This window comes from Pinus tabuliformis, chromosome X (genome assembly GCF_031772625.1).
Source record: "Pinus tabuliformis cultivar Carrire ecotype Pingquan chromosome X, CPIR1, whole genome shotgun sequence".
NCBI lineage: Eukaryota > Viridiplantae > Streptophyta > Pinopsida > Pinales > Pinaceae > Pinus > Pinus tabuliformis.
Genome location: NC_142308.1, coordinates 1346850097 through 1346873946, shown reverse-complemented (window position 1 = coordinate 1346873946; position 23850 = coordinate 1346850097). Strand labels below are relative to the sequence as shown.

The 23850-nt window shown below is 35.1% G+C and overlaps 1 pseudogene; it reads left to right on the top strand.

The window, feature by feature from the left end:
• The window catches only part of LOC149145063 (glycerophosphodiester phosphodiesterase GDPD2-like), a 33724-nt pseudogene extending 11208 nt beyond the window's left edge, over nucleotides 1–22516 (top strand).
• Nucleotides 22517–23850: the final 1334 nt, after the last annotated feature.

Below are 23850 nucleotides of genomic sequence, written 5' to 3'. Positions count from 1 at the left end.
TCCTTGGAGGGTGCAAAAGTGCATGTTCTGAGGACAAGTTTTTGATAAATTTCAGGACCCTTCTCTAAATGCATAAGAAGGGTTTAAATACTACTAACTAAATCTAAATATAATTTATTACAAAAATGTAGGATACAGTTTAAATGACCGTCCTTATTTTAGGCAAAAATAAAGCAAAACTAAAACTAAAACTGAATCTAAAACTAAAACTAATAACTAACTATCTATGTATCGATTCCTTGTAGTCACAAGCGTTCAACATTTGCTTGGAGAGAGTTGGCTCGCCGACTTCCGACTTTAGTTGTCCTGCGAAAACGGAATCCGCAAGAGCTGGCACCATCTTCTCGGCATAATTAATGATACATTTGAGAGTCATGCACTGGCTGTGTGGTTTTACCAAATATGTCTAGTAATAATCCCAATTCAACTTGGTTAACCTTTTGATGGACTCTGCTTTTTCTTGAGCCTTCTGTCTCCAGCTTGTCTATAGACGCTGTACATTTGGTAGATATTTACATACCACTTGAAGATATCCCTGATAAATACCACTGTTTTTTTTGAGTTCGAGTTTTGCCTTTTGCCTTTAGCATTTTTTCCTACAAATTTCCAAGCTCACAAGCGATTGAGTAATTAGAGGCTTTCCATTTTAAGACGTTTTTCCTGGCAATGCGCGATTAGCGCTAATCGCGCATTAGAAACTGCCTTGGTTTCTTGATCCATGCTTCCTTGATGCTATTTTTGCCCTTTGCGCGCCTTTTGATATAAACCTTAAATTTTGTGGAAAGAACGACTTCGTACATTCTTGGCTCTGAGTCTTAAACTGACTATTCGTGATATCAGCACTATCCAATACCCATTTGACCATGTCTGTGTATGCAAGAATTTTGGGCCTCGCCGCTATTCGGTGCAAGAAAGAACATGCTAGTTCTATAATAGACGCTTCAGATGACCCATGTGAGCCAGCAGTAGCTGTAACCTCCATTATTATGAGGTTTTCTTCCTCGAGTAGACTGTACATGCCTTCCCAAGTAGTAATACCGACATCTTTGTTACAGGTGGTGTCTGTGTATAAGGGCGTCATCTCTTTATCTTCAGAACTCGGAGCTTTACCCTTCTTTCCCATAATATTCTGAACACTGCTATGTACACTTCTCTGCTCTTCGTTCCTGCAGTTTACAAATGAGGCAAGAATAATGATAAGAAAAAGGTGACGGGAAAGCTTTAAATGCCAAAAACATATAAAATATATCACCCTATGTGAAATGGCTCCTCGATTAGATCAAAACCATATTTCATTAATGATTGCCAACTAACTCATTAATTAACATTAACGCGCATAACTGGGCATCGGTTTATGGAAAAAACTTTCTCGAACAACGAGCCCTGCAGATCTGCGATCGAGCCCTGCAGATCTGCGATAAGGCGATTTTACGATTTGCTTCGCAATATCGCAGATCGCAATATCACAAATTTGTTGCGTGTGACAATCATCTGTTACAATGTGTTTTCTGCGAAATGTGATTTGCGAGATGCGCCATCGCATATCGGCGTTTGAGGCATTTCAGCTTAAGTGATATTTGAGGCATGCGATGCGATGAGGGTCTTTTGATGCGTGATGTCGCATTGCGATTTCGCAATCTTAGGATTCCGCTTGTAGGAAGGCATCCATTACCTTTTTGCGATGCGACGCTTTTTATTAAAGGAACAATTTTGTTTGAACTTATCATAAAACTCAAGTCTTTTTGGGATTTTCGGGTATTCTCCTTGTTTTATGATAGTAAGATTTATTCAAAAAGGGAATACAAGTCCTAATCTATTTTTTGAATTTTATGGATAAGGGTCCCCACTTATTTAGTATTAGAAATAAAACTAAATAAGAAGGGGGGTTGTTGCTGGCCACAACATGTCCCAACCCTAGACCTTGAGTGCAACTCAGTCATAGGCCCGTGCGACGTCTTCTTCTCTATTAAATGTTCCTAACCAGACATGATGGTGTTGGGTTGAGGAACCACAACCTTGTACTGCAACGAACGAAGCCTCTAAGATTGCTCCATCAACATTAAAGACCTTCTTGAATACTCATGTTTGTCTCATGTCTATGGACTTCATAAATTTATTGGCTCACGGACCCACCCTTTCTACCTATCAATTTTTAACTCATTGGAGGACAACGAAAATGGGGATTCAGGATTGGTTGGGGCAAACAATGTTTTCCCAACAAACTTCATAGACAAAGACCTTCAGTGTAATTATTAAAGTGCAGGGTAACATTATAACACACCACAAAAATGTGTTAGCCCTGGGGCATCATAAATTATCCGTACAATCATTTCATGGAAATGAAATTATCTTTGTGCAACTACTGGTCTAGAGATGTCATATATAGTGACATTGTTCCATAACTCTACTAACTCGTTGATAAGAGGCTTGACATATAAATTCATATCTTTGACCTGATACTTGCCTAATTGATTGAACATATAATACATAATTGCTACATATATGAGTAAATAAAAAAAATTAAGACATAATTATAAGGCATAATTGAACATATATGAGTAAATTAACAAGAAAATATAGGACATAATTATGAAACAAACAAGACAAATGAGATGTTATTGCGCTAAAAAAAATATATTTTAAACAAATTAATACCTGGAACAATCATTGTCAACATTATGTGCTCCCTCTTTATTGACTTCCACGGAGGAATGCTATTGTTGATAACAAAAACGGGCCACACCGAGTAAGTAGATATGGGCTCTCCAAATGGATTGACATTGTCAATTGCTAATGAAAGCCTAAGATTATGAGGTTCTCTTTTAAACTCTAGCCACATTTCCTCTATATTCCCAAATGTAGATCCATCTGCTGGCATTCAAAGAAGACCATCTTCACTTATATTCCTTTCATGGTAATCCATAAGTTTTGCTATGCTTTTGCACCTGAACAATTGTCGCATACATGGAATTATGGGAATATAACGAAGAACCTTGCGAGGCATCTTTTTTGTTACTTTATTAGTTTGATATCTACTCTCATCACATTTTGGGCATTTGTCTTTTAATGTATGTTCTTTATAATAGGGAATATCATCATTAGGTCATGCATGAATAACTTGACCTCCATTCCAATATTTTTCATAATGGCATGTAAATCTCGGTACTTGCGAGGTAAAACAATTAACGATGGTAATAGAAATTCACCTAATAATCTACAACATAAAATAAATAGCATTGGCTAGTGTACTAAAAAATATTGATCATACATATTGCATCCAAATATTCCAAATTAGTGAAATGATGCAGTTTGACAAGCCGTTCACCACCTTTAAGTTGACTAACAACAATACAACAAAGAGAAGAGATGTTTTTGAGCCTTCATAAAGAGGTTTAGTTGCCATCTCAAGTACAGGTAAATCAAAAGCACAATCATCATATTGGTTGCCATCATCATTCATTCCAACATTATTAATTGTCTCATGGATCAATCTATTTGTCCCATAGGATCATTAGCTTGATCCTCAATATTAATCGTTCCATGTTCTTGAACAAGCACTTGTACTACAACCACCTCTTCCTCGTCGAGCAATGCCCTAAGGGGTCGATACTATATAATTACAATAAAAAAAAGTAATATTAGTATGTATAGCAAGTATTAAAACGTTGATATAATAGCAGTTTACAAATATAATATAGAAGGAAAACAAAGACAAAGAGAAAGACAACTTAGGTGAGACCAAGAAACAAAGACAACAAATCAATGATGATGCTTGTGCAATTTATCAAGATATTTAAGAATATGTTGAAAAAATATAAGAAAGATGTTACTTTTCTTGACATGTAGGAAGTGAGACACTTTCTGAGATATATAGTCATGATCATAATAAAAAAACATATTGATCTTATTTTGCATTCATCATTATAATGTCATATTCTTTCTTAATGTCATATTTTGCATAATATACTTTAAAAACTTATTAATAATGCTCCATAAAAACCCATGATTAACCTCTAAATCCTCTAGGTCCAAATTAACCCCTTAAACATACATTAACCCCCTAACACCTTAATCCCATTCCCCTAACCTCTAAGTCGTTAACCCCTAACCCCTAAACCCTTAAACATTAATAACCCCTTATCCCTAAGCCCATAAAGTAATTAACCCCTAACTCGACCTAACCCCTTAATCAACCCTAACGAAAATAATCAAATAATATTTCTAGTCCACATCAAGATGACAACATAGTTCAAACACCTCCTAAAAGAATATTATAAAATACATTAACAATAGAAAGATAATAAATTTACAATACAAGACTTACAATCTAAAATATAATATACATATAAACATTTACAAAAACAATGTACAATACAAAGACATATAATATTTAACTTACAAGTGGATGATATTCATGTCCGCCTTTAGTGTGTCCATAGTCTCTACAATGCTTTTTAGTTGATTTTATTAGAAATCTCCTTGGCCTCAAGCCCTTGTAATTTCTATAAGGGCAATAATATTTTCGATCCTCAGAGGCCCTTGATGCCGATCCTTCCACGTATTCTTGGTATCATTGAGGAATGTTATGTGACATTTTTTTCACCAAACTTTCAATGATGATTTTGTTCAAAAATTAACCTCAAAAATAAACCTATAATTGTTCAAAACAATCACAACTAATATATGTATATATATAACAACTATGTCAAAGTTATATGATGTTAGGCCCTCTCTCTCCCTCTATATATATATATATCTAAAATATCTTTATATATATAATTTATATTATAATCATATAGTATAATATTAATATATTATAGATATCAACGTAAAGTAGTCCCATATTAGAAGTTGTCAATGAAAAAGGCCATCAATGGTGGAATTGAATGTTATGCAACGATTATTTGTCAATTGTTAGAAATTAGACGACATTTTTTTTTATTGGATATAACGTCGGATATACAACGGTAAAAGAACTCCAGTTGGATATTCAATGACAAGAGGGATTATAGGAAACCATCAGATAATCGACGAGATAAGGCAATCCATAGAATATTCGACTGTTAAAGAACTCCCATTGGATGTTCGACGAGAGTAAGGATTTTAGAAAAATAAAACAAAAAATAAATTTAACTTCCGACACTTTTTTTTTCCGATTTTATCTGTTCCGTCAGATTCTGCCGTCGGAATTTCTGCCCAAATGTAGTAGTGTCATGTTACAAATCACAATATTCCAATTCATCAATGTCAATGACTTGTCTTACGGTCGTCACATGATGAAACGGGAGTACAAGAGTCACATATGGACAAAATGTTCATTAGGGAAATTCCAAAGAAGTCCAAAGGTCATATTAGAAGTCCAAGAGTCATGAGGGTACTGCAAGAGTTATGGGGATATGGAAGGTCATCCCTCTTGTTATAAAAGAAGCCTCATTACTCAAACAAAGGAATTTTCACCTTGGCTTCTCCAACTAGGCATTAAAGATAAGATTGTTCTTTTAGGGAGTAAGTAGTAGCTTGAAGCTCCACTATTGGAGCTAGTGCTGTCTCGCTTAATAATAGAAGCTTATTGAGGTAACACACTTTCATGCATATATAGTGAATGTTGTAAGACTACTCTTTAGATGTTTGCGGTATGTGTTTATGTTCTTTTGTACTAAAGAAATTGAACTACTTCATTGGATTTGGAGCTTATCTTGTTGAAAGTGTGTTGTAATTATATTAATGATCATTATGTCTATGTGAATTGTTTCGCTAGATGGTTGATGATTCTTTCATATGTTTGTGTGTGTGTCTTTATTAGAATAGTACTACTAATTTTCTTCTAAAGATTCGCTTTCTCTTCCTTTACAATGAAAGAACCTTGATACATATTGCAATTGAACATTTCACAAAGCTTACTTACTAGCTCATTCGAAAGTACATGCATGTTGCTCTCTTATGCTAAGTATTGCAGCCAAGGCAAATCTCTAAGATAATGGCAGCCGAACCATATTTTGGATGGGGCTCCTACACCAAATGGTGTGAAGTCTAATTGGGACTTCATATCAGGGAGACCCCCTGTGTGTTGGTGGTTTCCAACATTGTCAACACTTTGATGCAAACCTCCTTCTTTCATTTAGACATAGCCTCACAATCAAATCCATTCCATTCCACTTTCTAAGATTTGATATGGTGTCTCCCTTGTAATGACAAGAGGCCTGATATATATATATATATATATATATATATATATATCAATCAAGTTTTTTCTATTAATTCAAAAAGTTACATCTTCTCATATCATTTCTCAAACACGTGTTGGCCTCACTCTTACTGGATTTATTGGCCAACATCTGTCTGCCCAAATAAAACTTCCAAAATGATAGTGATTTACATAAACTGACACACAATAAATTCCAAAACACTTAAAAAATCAAGATACAACCAATTAACATCAAACATCATCATAATTTACTGGAACAAGGTTATTAGGGCTCGAACCAAGAGATGGCAGGGGTTTGAATTCATAGTGAACTTGCCTGTTCATGTATGTCAATTGGGTTTCCAAATGGTCTAATTGTTCCTGGATGCGCCAATGTCCTCTCCACAGGCTTACCATCCTATCATGCATCTCCTACATGTTTTTCTGGATATAATACATGAAGTCCACAATATCATTGTGGTAATCTTGCCTAACTCAATTGAGATGGTCCAAGGAGTTTCTTATATGCAACATGAACCCACCATTTCCATCTAAAGCAAAGGAATTCTTTTCAAATGGAAAAGGGTGAGAAAGTAGAGGATTGACAGTCTCCCCCTGACCTTGTTCATGCTACATTCGACAATCCTGCAAGCCCTAACCCTCCATATCTCGGTGCACCCAACCTCTCTACAAAGGAATATTCAACACTTAAATTTGGTTTTTTAGTCTCTGAGAGAGCGTGAATAGCCACGTCTCCCAGAGCCAACGCCACTTTTAAGAAATACCACCACAATTCCCCTCAAGAACCACCTAGATTAGCATGAGGAAAATTGCGTCACCATGCCCCTATATATCTTCTATAATAGTTATACTCCCTAGGGTCCCCAAAAGAGATGAAGAGCGCTCAAATTATATGGAGAAGACACCGATAACTCCCATGGCCATTCTAGAAACCAACCACATGATGAAGCAATTCGATGTAACGAACTAAATTTATATAAAAAATAAACACAAATAATGTACAAGACAACAAATAAGATTAATGATTAATTAGTTAGCAATTAATGAAAAGGTATGTTACTAGGGACATAACAGTTAGTGAAAGGGTACTTACATGGCTATATATACGGGACCCTCATTCTCATTTGTACTCATCCTACATTCATTCTTTTATGTAATATAATATACAATATACAATTTCTATCCTATAATGGATGTCTTTGTTTACGAAGTAATTTAATATTTTTCGCTGCGTATACGACTTTTGGTTATTACATTGGTATCAGAGCCACGCCTGATCCGACCTTTGGTCATCATCCTCCTGACAGCCTTTTTGTCATCGCAATTAAAGCATTTTGCTACACCAGAGTTTGGAGCTTCTCCAATTCGCCAGTTGGCCATTGGTCATTAAAAAAATGAAAATACCTTCATATATTTTATGAAAGTGAAAAAAAACAACATATTATAAAACCAAAAAAAAGGTTATATTGATGTCACCGTCACTCGTCTTCGACCTATTGCATCCCCTATCCGGCTGTGTTATTCTATCCGCCTAGCCACCATCTTGACTATAACCACCATTGTTGAAATCCGCCCATAGACTGTCATTGGCACCCATCCTTGTCATCCACTATGTCTAAATTCCCATCACCGTTGCCATCACGCTACCTCTGTCCACTGTTGTCATTGCTGCACAGTTTGTCCAACCATTTCGTTGTTTCCTGTACCGTGGTCGTAACAATTCCTACACAATCTTGTTTCTCTCTCCACAAACTGTTTAGCACAGTCGTGGCTTGTCCTGGACGCAACACGGTTGCATCATCAAATCGCTGCACCTCCGTCATACCTGGCCTGCAACATTTTTTTTTCCCACAACGACAACCCCCGTTGCCTGTCGTACTCCTGTCACTTCGCACTTGACCGACGACCGTTGACATTTTCTGTGGATTTTTTGTCAAGGTTGGGTGCATGGTTAAGTCATGATTGTTGGGTCATGCGGTTGTGTTAAAGTCACGACTGGGTTCATATGTTAAAAATATATTAACATACATATGAGCCATAAGTTAATATATATATGATACAACTACAATTAATTAATTATTTTATATGAGTTAATTAATTTAATTAACTTGAATATATATATATATATATATATATATATATTAAAAAAAAGGGTGCTATCTTTAAAAAACCCTAAGCTCGTATATAAAAAAAGAAGTAAAATGGGCAGTGGAATATTTTTAGAAACTTCACGTAATTATGCTTCAATGCTATTTAGAATTATAGGGTCTACTGCGAGAAAAGATGTCACTATTGATATCTCCCCTACCAAAGTAAAAATTTATATAAAGCTTAAATTCGCAAACCAATTAGGGATTCCATAGTCAAATACAATAAAAAAATTAGACTTTTTTGGCAACAAAAAATATGACATAACCAATTTAGAGTTAAACATTGAGGATTATACATTTATAAATAGGACAATCTTAAATATGGTATGTTCTGTGATGTTTTTCAAGAATGTAAAATTGACGTTTTGGGTTGATGCAGTTCTATGTGTTGTATATGTAAAGAATATTTGTCCATCTAATGCTATTAGAAACAAGACTCCTTATGAAATGTCGTATGGCCACATTCTTTCGGTAAAGCATCTCATGGTCTTTGGTTCCACCTGTTATGCCTTGATACCAAAGGTACATAGAAACAAACTTGGTGCAAGGAGTCATAAGTGTATCTTCTTAGGGTATTCAAATACCTCCAAAGCATACTGTCTCTATGATGAAGTTAATAAAAAGTTTGGTGTACCTAGAGATGTAATATTTTTTTAATATTCCAAAGATGACAATGTTGTTTAGTGGCAACTTGATCGCTTGGATAGATTCAGAAATGCAAAATAATTTCAAGAATTTGATAATCAGATTCCACATATTGAAGGGTGGATTCCTATATTGGAGTAATCTGTGGAATCTTCTTCTGAAGCACTCTCTCCCCCACATGAAATTCCAACCACTGATGATACTTTGAGTGATGTGATTAACAAAATTGGAAGACTCAATCAACAAAGCAAACTAGACCATCTCAGAAAGGTCACCCAAAGTGGCTGACAAAGACACTTGAAAGTGTTCATCCTGATGAGGTTGGAAAGATAGGAACAAGAAATTCAACCAGGCAAAATGGAGGTGATGTAGATGATTATGATTTACCTGTCGATATGGATGTTTCTTATGATTGTGAACTGAAATTGTCTACAGATTTTGAACCAACTTCCTTCAAAGAAGCCACTTCTCATGATGAATGGAAATAAGCGATGCAAAAGGAGTATGATGCCTTGATAAATAATGGCACTTGGAAGCTGGTTGATCCTCTATTGGGAACCAAACCAATTGGCTGAAAGTGGGTCTACAAGAACAAGTATAAAGCTAATGGCTCACTTGACAAGCACAAATCCTTGCTTGTGGCAAAAGGTTTTACACAGAAGGAAGGGGTCGATTATGAGGAAACTTTTTCCCCCACAACAAAATGGGCTGCCATCCGGACACTCTTTTCCTTAGCAGCTCAGAAAAGTTGGAAAGTCCATCAAATGGATGTAAAATCTATTTTCTTGAATGGAGATCTGAAAGAGCATGTTTTTATGTCCCATCCTGAAGGATTTGTTGTGACGGGACATTAACATAAAGTATGAAAACTTGTGAAATCCTTGTATGGCCTCAAGCAAGCACCGCGAGCCTGGTATGAAAAATTAACTGAGCATCTTCTGAAACTCAACTTCAAACATTATGATCTTGATGATGCAACTTTGTTTGTCAAGAAATTTGGCAAAATAGTTGTATATATTTTAGTATATGTAGGTGATCTTTTGATGACAAGGAACAATGAGAGCTACATTGCATCCACAAAGATGGAATTGAGGAAAGGTTTTGAAATGACTGACTTGGGCTATGTTCACTACTATCTCGGTATTGAATTAACTCGACATCTAAATTCTATATTCCTCTCTCAAAAGAAGTATATTGGAGATCTATTGAACATGTTTGAAATGGTTGAGTGCAATCCTCTGACTACTCCAATTGAACAAAACTTAAAGCTCACATCCATTGAAGGAAAAGAATTTGAGGATGCAACAAAGTATAGATCACAACTTGTAGGAAGTTTCAACTACCTGACTACTACTAGACCAAACATTTCGTTTGCTGTTGGAATCCTCTCTAGGTTTATGCAAAAGCCTTGTGAGGGACATTGGTGTGCTGTAAAGAGAGTTCTAAAGTATTTGAAGGGAACTCAAGACTTTGGACTCAAGTATACACAGGTGGGCAACTTTAGCTTGATTGGATACTTTGATTCAGACTTTGATGTTGACAAAGAAACAGAGTTATCTACTTCAGGTTATGCTATGAGTCTTGGATCAGGAGTTGTCTCCTGGAGATCACGCAAACAATCAGTTCCAGCAGATTCCACAGCAGAGGAAGAATATGTGGTAGCAGCTGAGGCAACAAAAGAAATTGTGTGGCTTAGGAAAATTATGGAAGATTTGCAGGTAAAACAATTACATTCAACTCCACTCATGATTGACAACACCTCTGCAATAAAGTTGGCCAAGAACACAAAGTTCCATGATCAAACAAATCACATCAATACAAAATACGATCTGATTTGACATCACGTTGAGGCCAAGACAATCCATCTACGCCATTGTTCCACAAATGAGAAGATTGCAGACATCTTCACCAAAGCGCTTGGAAGAGAAAATCTTGAAAGATTCAGAACGATGCTTGGACTCACCAACATCCCTTAATATTAAGAGTGGGGGGGGGGGGGAATGTTGACACTTAATCATGGGGATTGGGTGAACACTTGTAAATAATGTAAATAGTAAATAAGTGAAAATGAAGAGTCATCGGGAGGTGAAACCCAAGAGTCACTCCCTCATGTATATAACCATAAGTAGTCTTAATGAATAAGCACAATTCATTTGAGGAGTTACCTCCTAGCTTGACAGGATGTTACCGTGCAACCAAATTCAGTAACACCAGAAGACATCTAAGATATTTCAAAAGTAATATTTCAAGAAGATAAAAAAGTATTACAAAATATGCAAAATGAAATTGACAAAATCACTGCTGATAGAAATGAAGAAGTCTTGCGACTTAAGAATCATAGTGAAAAATTACTAACCCAAATTAAAAAGCTTAAGAATGACAAGAAGTCATTAAAAGACAAGTTAGAGCAACTTACTCAAGAAGTATCAAAGTCTCCAGATGTAACAGTCCAGGTTGAAGATAAGGGAACTAATATTGATCCAATCAATATCACAACTCAAGACGAGAAGCTTGAAGGCCAAAATAAAGCTGACTTAGAAAATGAGGAATGCTTACGTCTCAAAAATCATAACCAAAATCTGCTCAAACAGATTAAAAAACTTAAGGATGATAAGAAATCATTGACGAATAGGTTCGAAAAAATTGTTGCAAAAGAAGCATCAAAATCGCTAGATGTAGTAGTCCAAGTTGGGGAAGAAGAAGCAAACATCGACCCCACTAATCTCACAGTTCAGGCAAATCCCAATCCTACTGAAATAAAGATGTACTCAGAGGTTGTTGTTCAAACGATGGACACCCCAAATGAGGATTCAGTAGTCAAGTCAACAACAACAATGCCTGAGGAAAATCAAGAAACTACCATAAAAACGTTTAAGGAAGTTCAAACAAGAAAAATTCCTTATCTACATTTGAATCACAATAGTAGACACCTTAATCAATTTACAAGTCTATATCACGCAGAACATAAATAACAAACTTATGTCTCGAATAATATTGAAGTGAGCTCAATCCAGTCATACGGTAACTATTCACCACACATCTCCAAGGATTAAAAGATTCCCTAGAAGGTTAATCAAGGATGGTACAACCCATTTTCAATACAACAATTCTATCTATCGCTGAGAGCATCATATCATCTTGTATCAACAAATATGGAAGCTTAGAAACAAGAAGATTTTTCGAACGACATAAGAGATCCGATCCTTCATCAGTAAGTTTTGAGGACCAAGATTTTTGAAGGGGAAGGCAATGTAACGAACTAAATTTATATAATAAAAAAAACACAAATAATGTAAAAGACAACAAATAATATTAATGATTAATTAGTTAGCAATTAATGAAAAGGTATGTCCCTAAGGACATAATCGTTAGTGAAAGGGTACTATCTTGGCTATAGATACAGGACCCTCATTCTCATTTGCACTCATCCTACATTCATTCTTTTATACAATATACATTATACAATTTCTATCCTACAATGGATGTCTTTGTCTGCGAATTATTTTAATATTTTCCGCTGCAGATACGACTTTTGGTCATTACACAACCCTGCAAGCCCTAACCCTCCATATCTCAGTGCACCCAACCTCTCTACAAAGGCATATTCAACACTTAAATTTGGTTTTTTTAGTCTCTGAGAGAGCCTGAATAGCCACGTCCCCCGAAGCCAATGCCACTCTTAAGAAATACCACCACAATTCCCCACAAGGACCACCTGGATTAGCATGAGGAAAATTGCTTTACCATGCCCCTATATATCTTCTATAATGGTTATACTCCCTTGGCTCCTGGAAAGAGATGAAGAGCGCTCAAATTATATGGAGAAGACACTGAGAACTATCATGGCCACTCTAGCAACCAACCAAATGATCATTACCCTTCCTCGTCAACACCAAAGCCATAAACACCCTGAATCCAGGGCACTTGCAACACTCAAGCGCTTGAGGTGATGGTCCACCTTCCGCCATCAAGGTTCCAGATGACCCAACTTCCACAATGCAGATGGATAAAACAACCCAAAGCTCCCCTTTCTAACTAGCCACTCTATCCTAATAAACCCATCGATATATAATACCATACATATGCAATTATCCAATGGAGAAAAAACAACTAGGTATAAAGATTTCAAGCTGATATGAATAACCCACAATAGATCTGAGAACATATCTTAAGAGCCAACAACATTGTTTATGTCAATCTGCGCCTTAGGAATTCCCCCACCGTGCAGTATTGTTCTGTAAATCCTCCTCTCCACTCCCTGGAACTCCTTTTCCCTGAGGTTTACTCTTGCAATTCCACACAGAATGCCTCCTTCTGCCCCTTAGCTGAGGCAGAAATCCTTCCCTTCTAAATTATCCTCAAACCCAAGCTCCCACACGTATTTCTTACCGTACATTCTTCCGCCCCTTTAACTCTGATTCCTCATCCCTCTTTGAGCATGCCAACAACCTCTCAACTAGTGCAAGAAATGAATGAGCAGAGTAATCAACATTAATATCCCTAATGGCCACCCTCTAGTGCCTCGCGGCTTTGCACATGCGTGCATGCTGCCTAGCTGACACCTGATGCCTTATGTGATGTCTAGGGGAAGAGTAGGGTGGCAAGCCCATACCACCATCCCCAATATCTATTGACATGTCACCCTCATTGAGGTCGTTGTCAATATATTTTTACAACACTCATAATATTGTATTTTCCAATTAAAATATTTCATAGGCATGTCTCAGTTGAAGGAAAAAGAAATAAGGTAGAAGGGAAGCTAATCCCCTGAATAAGAAAGTTGTCTTTCATATTGGGTCTATGAATTTCTTATCTAACCTATTTTGAGAAATTTAATTTTCTTCTTTATAGGCAAAGCTATAAATTGCATGTTATTTAAACCTCTTTATAAATTGTGCATTCCACAATACACAATGGATTCTATATTTCAAACCTCATTTTGGCTATGCATAAAGACCATGTAGGTGCGCTACATCCTATATTCAAATGCATCACTCCTTTGGTCACTAAAATATTATATGTGTGCATTAATTACATTGTATTCAATCATAAATGCTTGACCTTGACATAATATTTAAATTTTTACTTTAAAACATTCGACACATTTATACCCATAGTTCCAATTTAGTGGACTACTAGAGCTAGTTTTGAATTGTACAAATATGCTTGCTCTGTTAATAATACATGCATCTTGATGATAGCATTCTCTAAATGGTCACAACCCACTACATGCGTCGATTCTTGTAAATTTGATTGTAGACAAGCTTTGTAATAAAATACCATATAGTTCCCTCTAGTTTACCATTTTTTGACCTTATTGTGAGGAGAACAAATTCATATGAAAGGTTTGGCTTCCAATTGTAGGTTTCCAAAGACTTTGTGCATCTAGGTAAAAGTTGTAGGTTTAAAAAACAAAACAACATTAAATTTTTGATTCATGTAATTTCCTATTTCAACCAATCAAGTGGTTATTTTTTATAGCAAATTATTTGTTAATAACCAAAAATATGTACATGTTAATGATATTTTTATGAACTTGTGTTGGAATGTGGAAACTAATATAGTTTAAGTGGAAATTTTCACCCTTTAAATTTAAATTTAAATTTAAAATTTTTTTAAGCTTCTTATTTGCAAATCAACTAGATATAATTATCATGACCTTAAAAGATTAATATTTACTAAAACTACAAAATCAATATTTACTAAATTAATCTAGATTACCAACTTAACATCTTAATATATCTATGTAGTGTTATTAGTCCTTACCCAGGTGGGGCTCTAGAATTTTTTTTACCTATTAAGCACTATTAGTTTAGCATTGACCAATGCAAATAATAATGTTTAATTTTAGAAATAAATAAAATGATATTATTAAAATTTAAAAATGATTTGTTAACATTTAGTTGGAAAAAAATTAGATCTCTTATTTCAGGCTTAGTGCCATCTGTCCCATGTCGCCGATAAAGTTTGCTAACCCTGAGAACTTGCCAGTATTCGTGGCCATCATGCTTTTGGCAACATATTTTTCATGATGATCTTGTTTTTGATTAGCCATTATTTTACTATTAAGGGAGCTGAAGACATCCTAATTATAGCTATTTTTATAATGATTAAATTATTAGACATAATTTATACTAATAATTTGACCATGGAATTAGAGGAGCCCAAAGAATATCTCTACTATGGTTTGGGAATAGATTTTTTATGATAGGTACTATAGTCCCTTGGGAATACAATTGTTACAACAATTACTCTCATCCTAATGGTGGGCTAAAACAAGATATGTATATATATATATATATATATATATATATATATATATATATATATATGGTGGGCTAAAACAAGATATATATATATATATATATATATATATATATATATTTAAGTTCTGCTGGTGAGACATGTCTGGGGGGATTTAACTTCAGGTCACTTTGCTTCACAAGGGCTTGCCAACATGCTTTTTTCCAATATTAAAAAAAATGTATAGTGGCACATGTGTCCAATTCATAGGCCAAAATTTTAGGTGTTGCACGACAATTATGGGAGGCGGAGGGAAGTTACATATTAGCTATTAATCTATTCTTTTGTCGCTCTCAAATCCATTGGATTCAATTGATATGGAGAGACGATCTAAAAAGTTGGATTTTCAATTGCGATGACATTCCTAAACTTTTGTATTCCCTAATCCAGACAAAACAATTGATGCCTATGGCTCATAAATTTCCCAAATCTGGCAACTAGCACCATAGTTCTTTCTGCTACAGCTAAAGAAGAGAAAGACTTGAAGGAGGAACTTCGCCACTATTTTACGACACAAAGGTTGTTGCCTTTACTTTCTAGTGCAACAAGCCAGGGATTTGATTAGGGAGATCTGTCTCTTTAACCTCTATTGCTCGACAAAAATGCTATGCAACATTTTCTCTACCTTTTAGTTTAAAGAATTCAAAAGTTTAGACCTTACATATGTTACGAGTATTTTGGTTTCTTGAATCATATTAATCTCTCTGTCTCTCTAAAGCCTAGATGCAAGTTCCTTTATTCTTCAGACACAAATTCTTATTCCTTGACGTTTAAAAATTCTTGTGAATTATCGTTCAAACGCTATAAGTTCTTTATTTTTCATTAGATTTAAAGTCCATAAACGTTTCATGATTTACACAGAAGTGACCTCTGTTCCAAAAGTTAACATTATTGTGAGTGGTATGATGCTTTTTGTGAAGTGAATAATGTGGTAAAACTCCATAAACTGCCTGGCTTGTGATTCAAACTTGAAACCTCACCCAATGAGATTGGATTGGATTTTATTCCCATAGTTGTGTGCAAAGATTATCAATTAATATTAGCAATAATCGTAACTAGGGATCCATTTTAGGTTGGCAACCCTTTGGCACCTGCCTAGGATTTTGAAGTGTGGAATTCCTTATCTGTCTTGTATTTAATTTATTGAGTAATTTTACTTCTTTTGAAGCGTTAGTGATTTCATTTATGATGTTATGTGTTTAGTTATTTATACTTATATCAAGTTTCAAATTTACATAATACTCCCATTTTTGTTTCTTTTGTTTACTTATTTTATTTGCCATATAATCCTTTATTTCATTTGTATTCATACTTATCCTTTAAATTCATTCAATCTATTCTATTTATTAAAATTAAAAACTTTAAAAATTAAATTTGTTTCATCCATATTCATAATTTCCCTGAAAAGTCATTTAATCTATTCCATTTATTAAAAAATAAAAACTTAAAAAATTGAAATTGTGAATGATACAAAACATTTTGGAAGAAGTTCTAAGTTAAGCAAATATGACCATTGTTTCGGAAATCAATGAATGCCATTTGGAGGAGTATGATGTTCTCTGATGTCTACATAACTTAAGTGTTCTATGTATGGAGTTTACGCCGTAAAGTGTTCTGCTTGTGATAGAACCACCTTATAATCATGCAATAAGAATGCATGGGATTTTGTTCAAATGACTTGGTTGCAGATCTTATTAATATCATGTTTCAATGAACCACACAATTGTTTTTTGATTCTTGGTGTGCAATTTGTGTGTCTATGTAAAATTTGAGTGTTTTCCACACACACACACACACAAACAATAGTGGAAACTGAGTATCTATCAACACTTGACAATGAAAATCCCAACACGCTGGTGCGCTTGCATCCAACAAATTATATCTTCATTTTAATGTTAAACCTAGTGCTTCGATATTTCACATGGTTATTCATTATATAATGTTATGCCTTGTCATATTATTCGATGGATGATATGATTTAAGTGAGAGCATTGGCAACATTTTTGAACGTGGATGAGATGACAATAAAATGGTTGAATTCAACGAGGCACCAATATGGTCCTCGTTTGAAGAAAAGAACAAACAATGGGATGTTGCCACATGCTTTTAGCTTACATTCCATTTGTCAATGTATAAACACATTTAAATAAACCATGTCAATCAATTATCTAGATGGACATCAGCTAGAGATTGATGACATTGAAGTAGAAATAATAATAATAAGAAAATAAATAAATAACGACACTTATGAATTACTAAGGTGTCTTTACACATTATGACTATACATTTGTTTGACTAGTGATGTTGAAATATAAATGTAGTTTTTCCAATTCATATATCAATTTGTAATTTTTTTGAAAACATAATTTCCACTTGAATGACAGGGACTATGCTTCCTTTCAGGACTTGTTTTTTATAAAACTAAGGGAGCTAATTATTTAATATAAACAAGATGATTATATGAATTGGACATATACACTTTCGTGTGGCTCTTTTATAATAATTTTTTTGTGTGTATCTTTTTGCTTCTAAGTTTCAAGCTCTCTTATGTTTTTAGTTATATGGAGTTTGTGAATTTAACTTAATGGAAATTGTATACTCAAATGGATGGAGTTTGAAACTTGAATGCTCAATGATGAAGGAATTGTTTGTTTATCAAGAGTGGGTTTGAGGTCATTAAACAATCTTTGTACTAATGGTTGATTACTAAGAGTGGGTGTAGCTTTGAGGTCATTAAACAACATGTATACTAATGGTTGGTTGGTTATTAAGAGTGGGTGCAAGATTATTGAACAATCTTTGTATGGATGGTTATATATTAATATTAGTTTTTGAGTTATATATGCATATGCTAAAATTTAGTAATATATACACCTTAACAATAAAATTCTCTAAATAAAATATTATATCAAAATTATGAATGTAGAGAAAGAACAACTAGAATACGATTGTAAACCAATTGATTTCATCTTGTATATATAGTCTCTCTTGGCAAACATATATCTAAGATGAGAGTTGAGGTAAATTTTAATTTCTAGAGAAATAGAGCAATCTTTAATCAAGGATGATGCCTAGGAAGGCTTAAGATGCTCAAAGTTGAGGTAAATTTTAGACAAAATCCTAGCATACTTAGAGTTGGGGTAAATTTTAGAAAAAAGTCTAATGTGCTCAAAGTTGAAATAAAATTTAGACAAAATTCTAAGATGCTCAAAATTGAGGTAAAATTTAGTTTCTAGAGGAAGAAAGTTATATTTCATTAGGGATAATGCATACGAAGGCCTAAGATTCTCAGATATAACTAACTCATGCCCCTAGATGCCCTCCAAGAGACAAGGCCATGGAAATTTCCTATCTTTATGCTTACTTGAAGATCTACTTTGTGCTCAAACTTGTTTATTATACGTCTAGTGATATTTTTAATAATGATGATATCACTAGAATTAGTGTTCCATTGTAAAGTAATGGCCCTCTAGATTTCAATTACTAAGTGATAGGGATATTTTCTCAGCTGTTATTGCTCTTGAAATTACTTTAGTTGGTGACAAGGCTCGAGACTCGACCTTTAGCACTCATGAATTTACATTGTCTAATGACAAGGCCAAAGGTTCAACATGTATCACTCATGAATTCACAATGTCCAATGACAAGGCTTGTGACTCTACTTATGTCATTAATGAATTCACATTGTCCATCGACAAGGCTCAGGGCTTAACCTTTATCAATCATGAATTCACATTGTCCAATGACAAGGCTCATGACTCTACCTTTATCACTTATGAATTCACATAGTTTAGAGACAAGACTTGGGGCTAAACCTTTGTCACTCATGAATTTGAATCATCTAGTGACATGAATTTGTTTCAATTGCAATTAAAATTCTTGGTGGAGCAATATGTATCATTGGAAATCAAAATTATTTTCACCCTCATGATCTATATTGGATCATATTATTGTTTGTTATCCATCTCGATGCTTTTAGAGTGGAAAAAGTGGAGGAATAAGCTCACAGGACCCTTTTAACCGGTAGGACCCAACTTGGTAAATTAGGGTTTGAAACCTTTCGGGAGCATTTTGAGGCATCAAAAGACTTTTTTTTTGGGGGGGAGGGGGGTTAGGTGACTTAGTCCCTTTAGTGCCTCACCTTGTTTTCCTATTCTTCTCGCAAATACCTTTCTAATGACGCAAGAATCACATCAATCAAAGATCGTATATGAAAGTTATACAACTCAAGTTGACGTTGTTGTTTTCACCACCATAATTCGAAACGATGCCACATCAACCCCAATTATTCATGAAAAAGGGGCTAGCCATGTGATTATGATGAAGAAGACTCTATAAGAGTCTATGTTGTAACTCTAGTTAAGAGTTGAGGTGTTGGCATTATGGTATGCATGGATCCAACTAGATGATGTTGGCATTGGTTCATGCTGGCAACTAGCTCATGTTGGCATTGATGTCAACCCTATGTAGTCTAGTTGATGTGTTGATGTCATTCCTTGTAGCACAGTTGCAGTTGGTTGTGTTGGCATTTAGAAGATTACGTTGGCATTGATGTCAGCCATGTGATGTATAGATGGATATATGATAGAACTGATGTTGGTCCTATGATGATGGCATACTTGATGGCACACTTGATGAATTGTTGCAGTGTGTTGGTCTCATGATGATGATGATGATGTTGTTGAGGTGCTACCCTATGTTGCAGAGGTGTTTCAGGTTTGTTTGGTGGTGTTGTAGCTTATGTAGATTTCAATGAGAGTGGAGGACTGGTTGGCACTCTTGACAATCTTGTTTGTTGGCCTTCTTGGTCAACCTAACAATGACACTTGGGATCCTTGTTTGATCCATTTGTAGATGTGTCAGAGGCTACGTCATAGGTTTACAAGCATGTAAAGGAGCTGAAGAAGAGGATCCAATAGGTGGAAAATGTTATGAGATGAAGGCTTTGTGTTTTTCTTCATCCTTAGCCCTAGTCGCATGGAGCCAAGCCTATGAGAGAGCGACTGAAAGGCTTCAGTCGATGGTAGATATGCCTCTGGGAACGACTAAAGGTTCAAGTCCATTTTAGCCTGTGTTATGTGTGTGACTGAGGATTTTCACGAAAATTTCTCTGTATTCCTCGCGCAAACCATATGGAAATTAACATAGAAATTCCTAGAGGTTTCAAGAATTAGTTGTAAAGGTCGGGAATGGTTTGAAAAGGTCATCTAATTATGTGAACACATTTAGTGTAGAAGTAGTGGTCTTAGTGGATTGATTTTGTCCAATTTGTGCAACCTTGATCCTAGCCCCAAGCTCAATTTCACCCTACATCCTTTATATTCATCGTTTTGGAGCTGGTTGTTGGTTGGTTAGTGTGTGAATGAATGAGTGAAGGCTGCATTGAGTAAATAGGCTTTAGACCTAGTTGTGAGAAGAATTTCTTCAATGTACGAGTGTTAATGGCCACATAGTGAGCAAAACTAAAGCATGTTGCAAATATATCAGATTTGAAGCTACTGTAGTGGAGATTGTTTTGGATATTTTTGTATGTTTCTGGATAGTTGTTGTTAGTGACTCTCACACTTGTTTTTGTAGGAGTTGTTGATGTATTTGGAACATAGCCATAATGTCTTTTGTTTTTTATTGTATAATGCAGCATTATATTTTGATGTAAGCATTTGATATTATGATGATATTTCAGATTTGATGTGACCACTATTTTGCTAGAGTGGAGAGCATATATTTGTGGTGTTGTTGATTGATTTGATGAGATTGTCTTATTGCTAAAGGTTGTATTGCAGATCTAAATTGAGTTGAGCAGAAAGTCTTAGGATCCAGTTTGAAAATAGATGAAAGGAGGTCTACGTAGAGTAGAGGAGCAGTGACTTTGTGGATGTGGAGTAGTGATTGTGAAGTTTCAACGAAAGGAACATTTTCTCAATCTAATGGTAGTTGGATAGTCCAATCGAAGTTGGGTGAGGATCGATTGATTGTGGTGGCTTTCAGCGGATGGTTTTTTGTAGATCCGTGGAGAACATGGTCTTTCGAGCTAATCAATAGAATCGAGTCTCCGGATTGATAAAAGTCAGCTGATTGTATAAGAGGTTGAGTCTCCTAGTTGATCACAGTCAACAATCTATGTAAAAATACTATATTTGCTTAATAGAAAATCCAGAGCAGCACAACAACAATAAGGGTGGTTTTTTGCCCGATGAAGGGTTTTGCACCAGATATCTTGTGTTTCATGTGTTGATGCTTTCTTGTGTTCCTGTTCATTTTTATGTTTCTCTCATGGTTTATGATTTAGCTGCTTATATTGTTTATATTCATGTGATGATATGACATGATGTTGGTTAATTGTGCACGATTCAGTAAAGATGTTTAAAGTGGTAAAAAATGATAATAAGATCACATTATTGATTCACTTCCCCCCCCACAACCCCCCTTAGTAGTGCTCAAGGGTTTTCAACAATTAGTATCACAGTGGGGATCTTGGTTGCAACTTGATTGTTGGAGAGTAGATCTGGAGTTTGTTGGCAAAAATTTTGTTTTTTGTTTTGTTTTGTTCTTGTTGTTTTTGTTGTTTGTTTTTGTTTGTTTGTTTGTTTTTTCCAAAATGGGCAAGAATAAGAGGAAACGATTTTAGAAAATAAATGGCCTTCAAAATAAGGAAGCTTAGCCACAAGGGTCTCATCTTCCTAGTGAAAGCTGTTCAACAAATAATGTGCAAAAATCAGAAGATCAAGAACCAAAGGTTTTGCAGCAAAATGAATCCAAAGATATAAATGTTGATGATTTTCTTTTGAGTTACAATTTTGAGGATTCAGATTTTGATCATGTTTCATTTCCTAGTGAAGATGAGGATAATGTTAAGGTTCTTAGAGCTGATATTTCTAAACTAATAGTTGCATGCAAGGATCAAGAAAAATTATTGCATATTTATGATGATAAGGAGGCCAAACTCAAGGAAGAGATTGCGAGCTTAAAAGTAAAATTGGTAGAATTAGAAAAAGTCGAGGAAGGCATGAGGAAGCAATACTCAGAGAAGGAAGATCAACGTAAGAGATTAGAAGTTGAATTAGTATCCTTGAGAAAGCAGTGGAAGATGGAGAAGAGCAGCGTGGCCTTGGATAGTTTTCTTCAGATCCATATATCACCATTGGATAAATGTGGTCTTGGATTTCAAAAGGGTGAGTCTAGTTTGAGTGCATGTAAAAATACCAAAGAATAACCCAAGAAGCCCTTAGAAAACAATACCAGAAACAAGAGTACAAACTAAGGAAATTAGAAGTAGAACCAACGACAACAAAGAAGAAAATCTCAAGGAGCTCCTACATTTATAAAATCATTTTCTCCTAGAGATCATTGTGGTAGCTCTATTAGATTTCAAAGGAAGCAAAGTCCTTTTGTTCCTTAGATGTATGAGGTACAATGTTACAACTGTCACAAGTATGGACATGTTGCAACTAACTGTAGGAGCAGAGTGTACAGATCAGATCAACAGATCTTGCAACAATATCAACAACCAAGGAGATTGGCCAACAAGTATAATCATGCTTTTTATGGTTATTGCTACTCATGTAACTTGTTTGTCCACTGATTGCATATCTAACCAATGGAGGAGAAGCAAATTTCATGCAAGGTTTAGATCTAGTATGATAAATAAGAAATCTAAACCTCTTGTTACATATATTGGCCATCTAGAGTGCTACACATGTCATAACTTTGGCCATATGGCAAGAGATTATTTGTTGGCTTGTTACTCAAGCCAAAATTGACAAAAGCAAAAAAAACAAAGAGAACCTACCAGAAAACCAGTAAAGGAAGAAAAGAAGTAGATGAAGGAAGAAAAGAAGCAACCAAAGATCGTGTGGAGAAAGAAAGAGCAACAACTATTCAAGTAGTGAAGAGCATCCCCTCACGCAATCCATGATTATTTCCTACATATTTATAGAGGATTGAAGAGTTCATGAGAGGTGCACAACCTCAGGGAGAGGGTTTGGTAGCTTGATGAGTACGAGTTAGTGTAGCAACATGCGATGAGTTCATTTGAGCCTCAGGCACTTTCAAGTCCATAGGATCAACCTGTCTATTGGAGGTATATTGAGTTCAGTGGGAGCTATGCATGGTATTGAATTTACATGTGATATTTAGAATTATCTTCATTGCTTTTCAATCAGTCATTTGTGGCAGATTTATATGTGTTTTCATGAGTGAAAAAGAGTACATTTTTCAACCATATATATGCTTTTGGTTTCACTTACAAGTTGGTTGAAAAGTTGTACAACCATGCATAGATTGGAATCTTTGTTACAACCATGTATCGAGGATATTTGAGACATGGACCAACCATGTATGGGTTGTTATATGATGATTATTAAAACCATGCACTTTTTATTGTTTCATCATCTTATGTTGGTTGAGAGTCATCTCCTTAGTAAGTTGAGTCATTATGGTGATAGACAAAGTATCATGAGTCTATTTTGCAGCCATATGTATGGGCTAATGATGATGTAATAGCCATGATGTATCATGTTTTTGAGTCATTGGTCCATAGGAGATGAT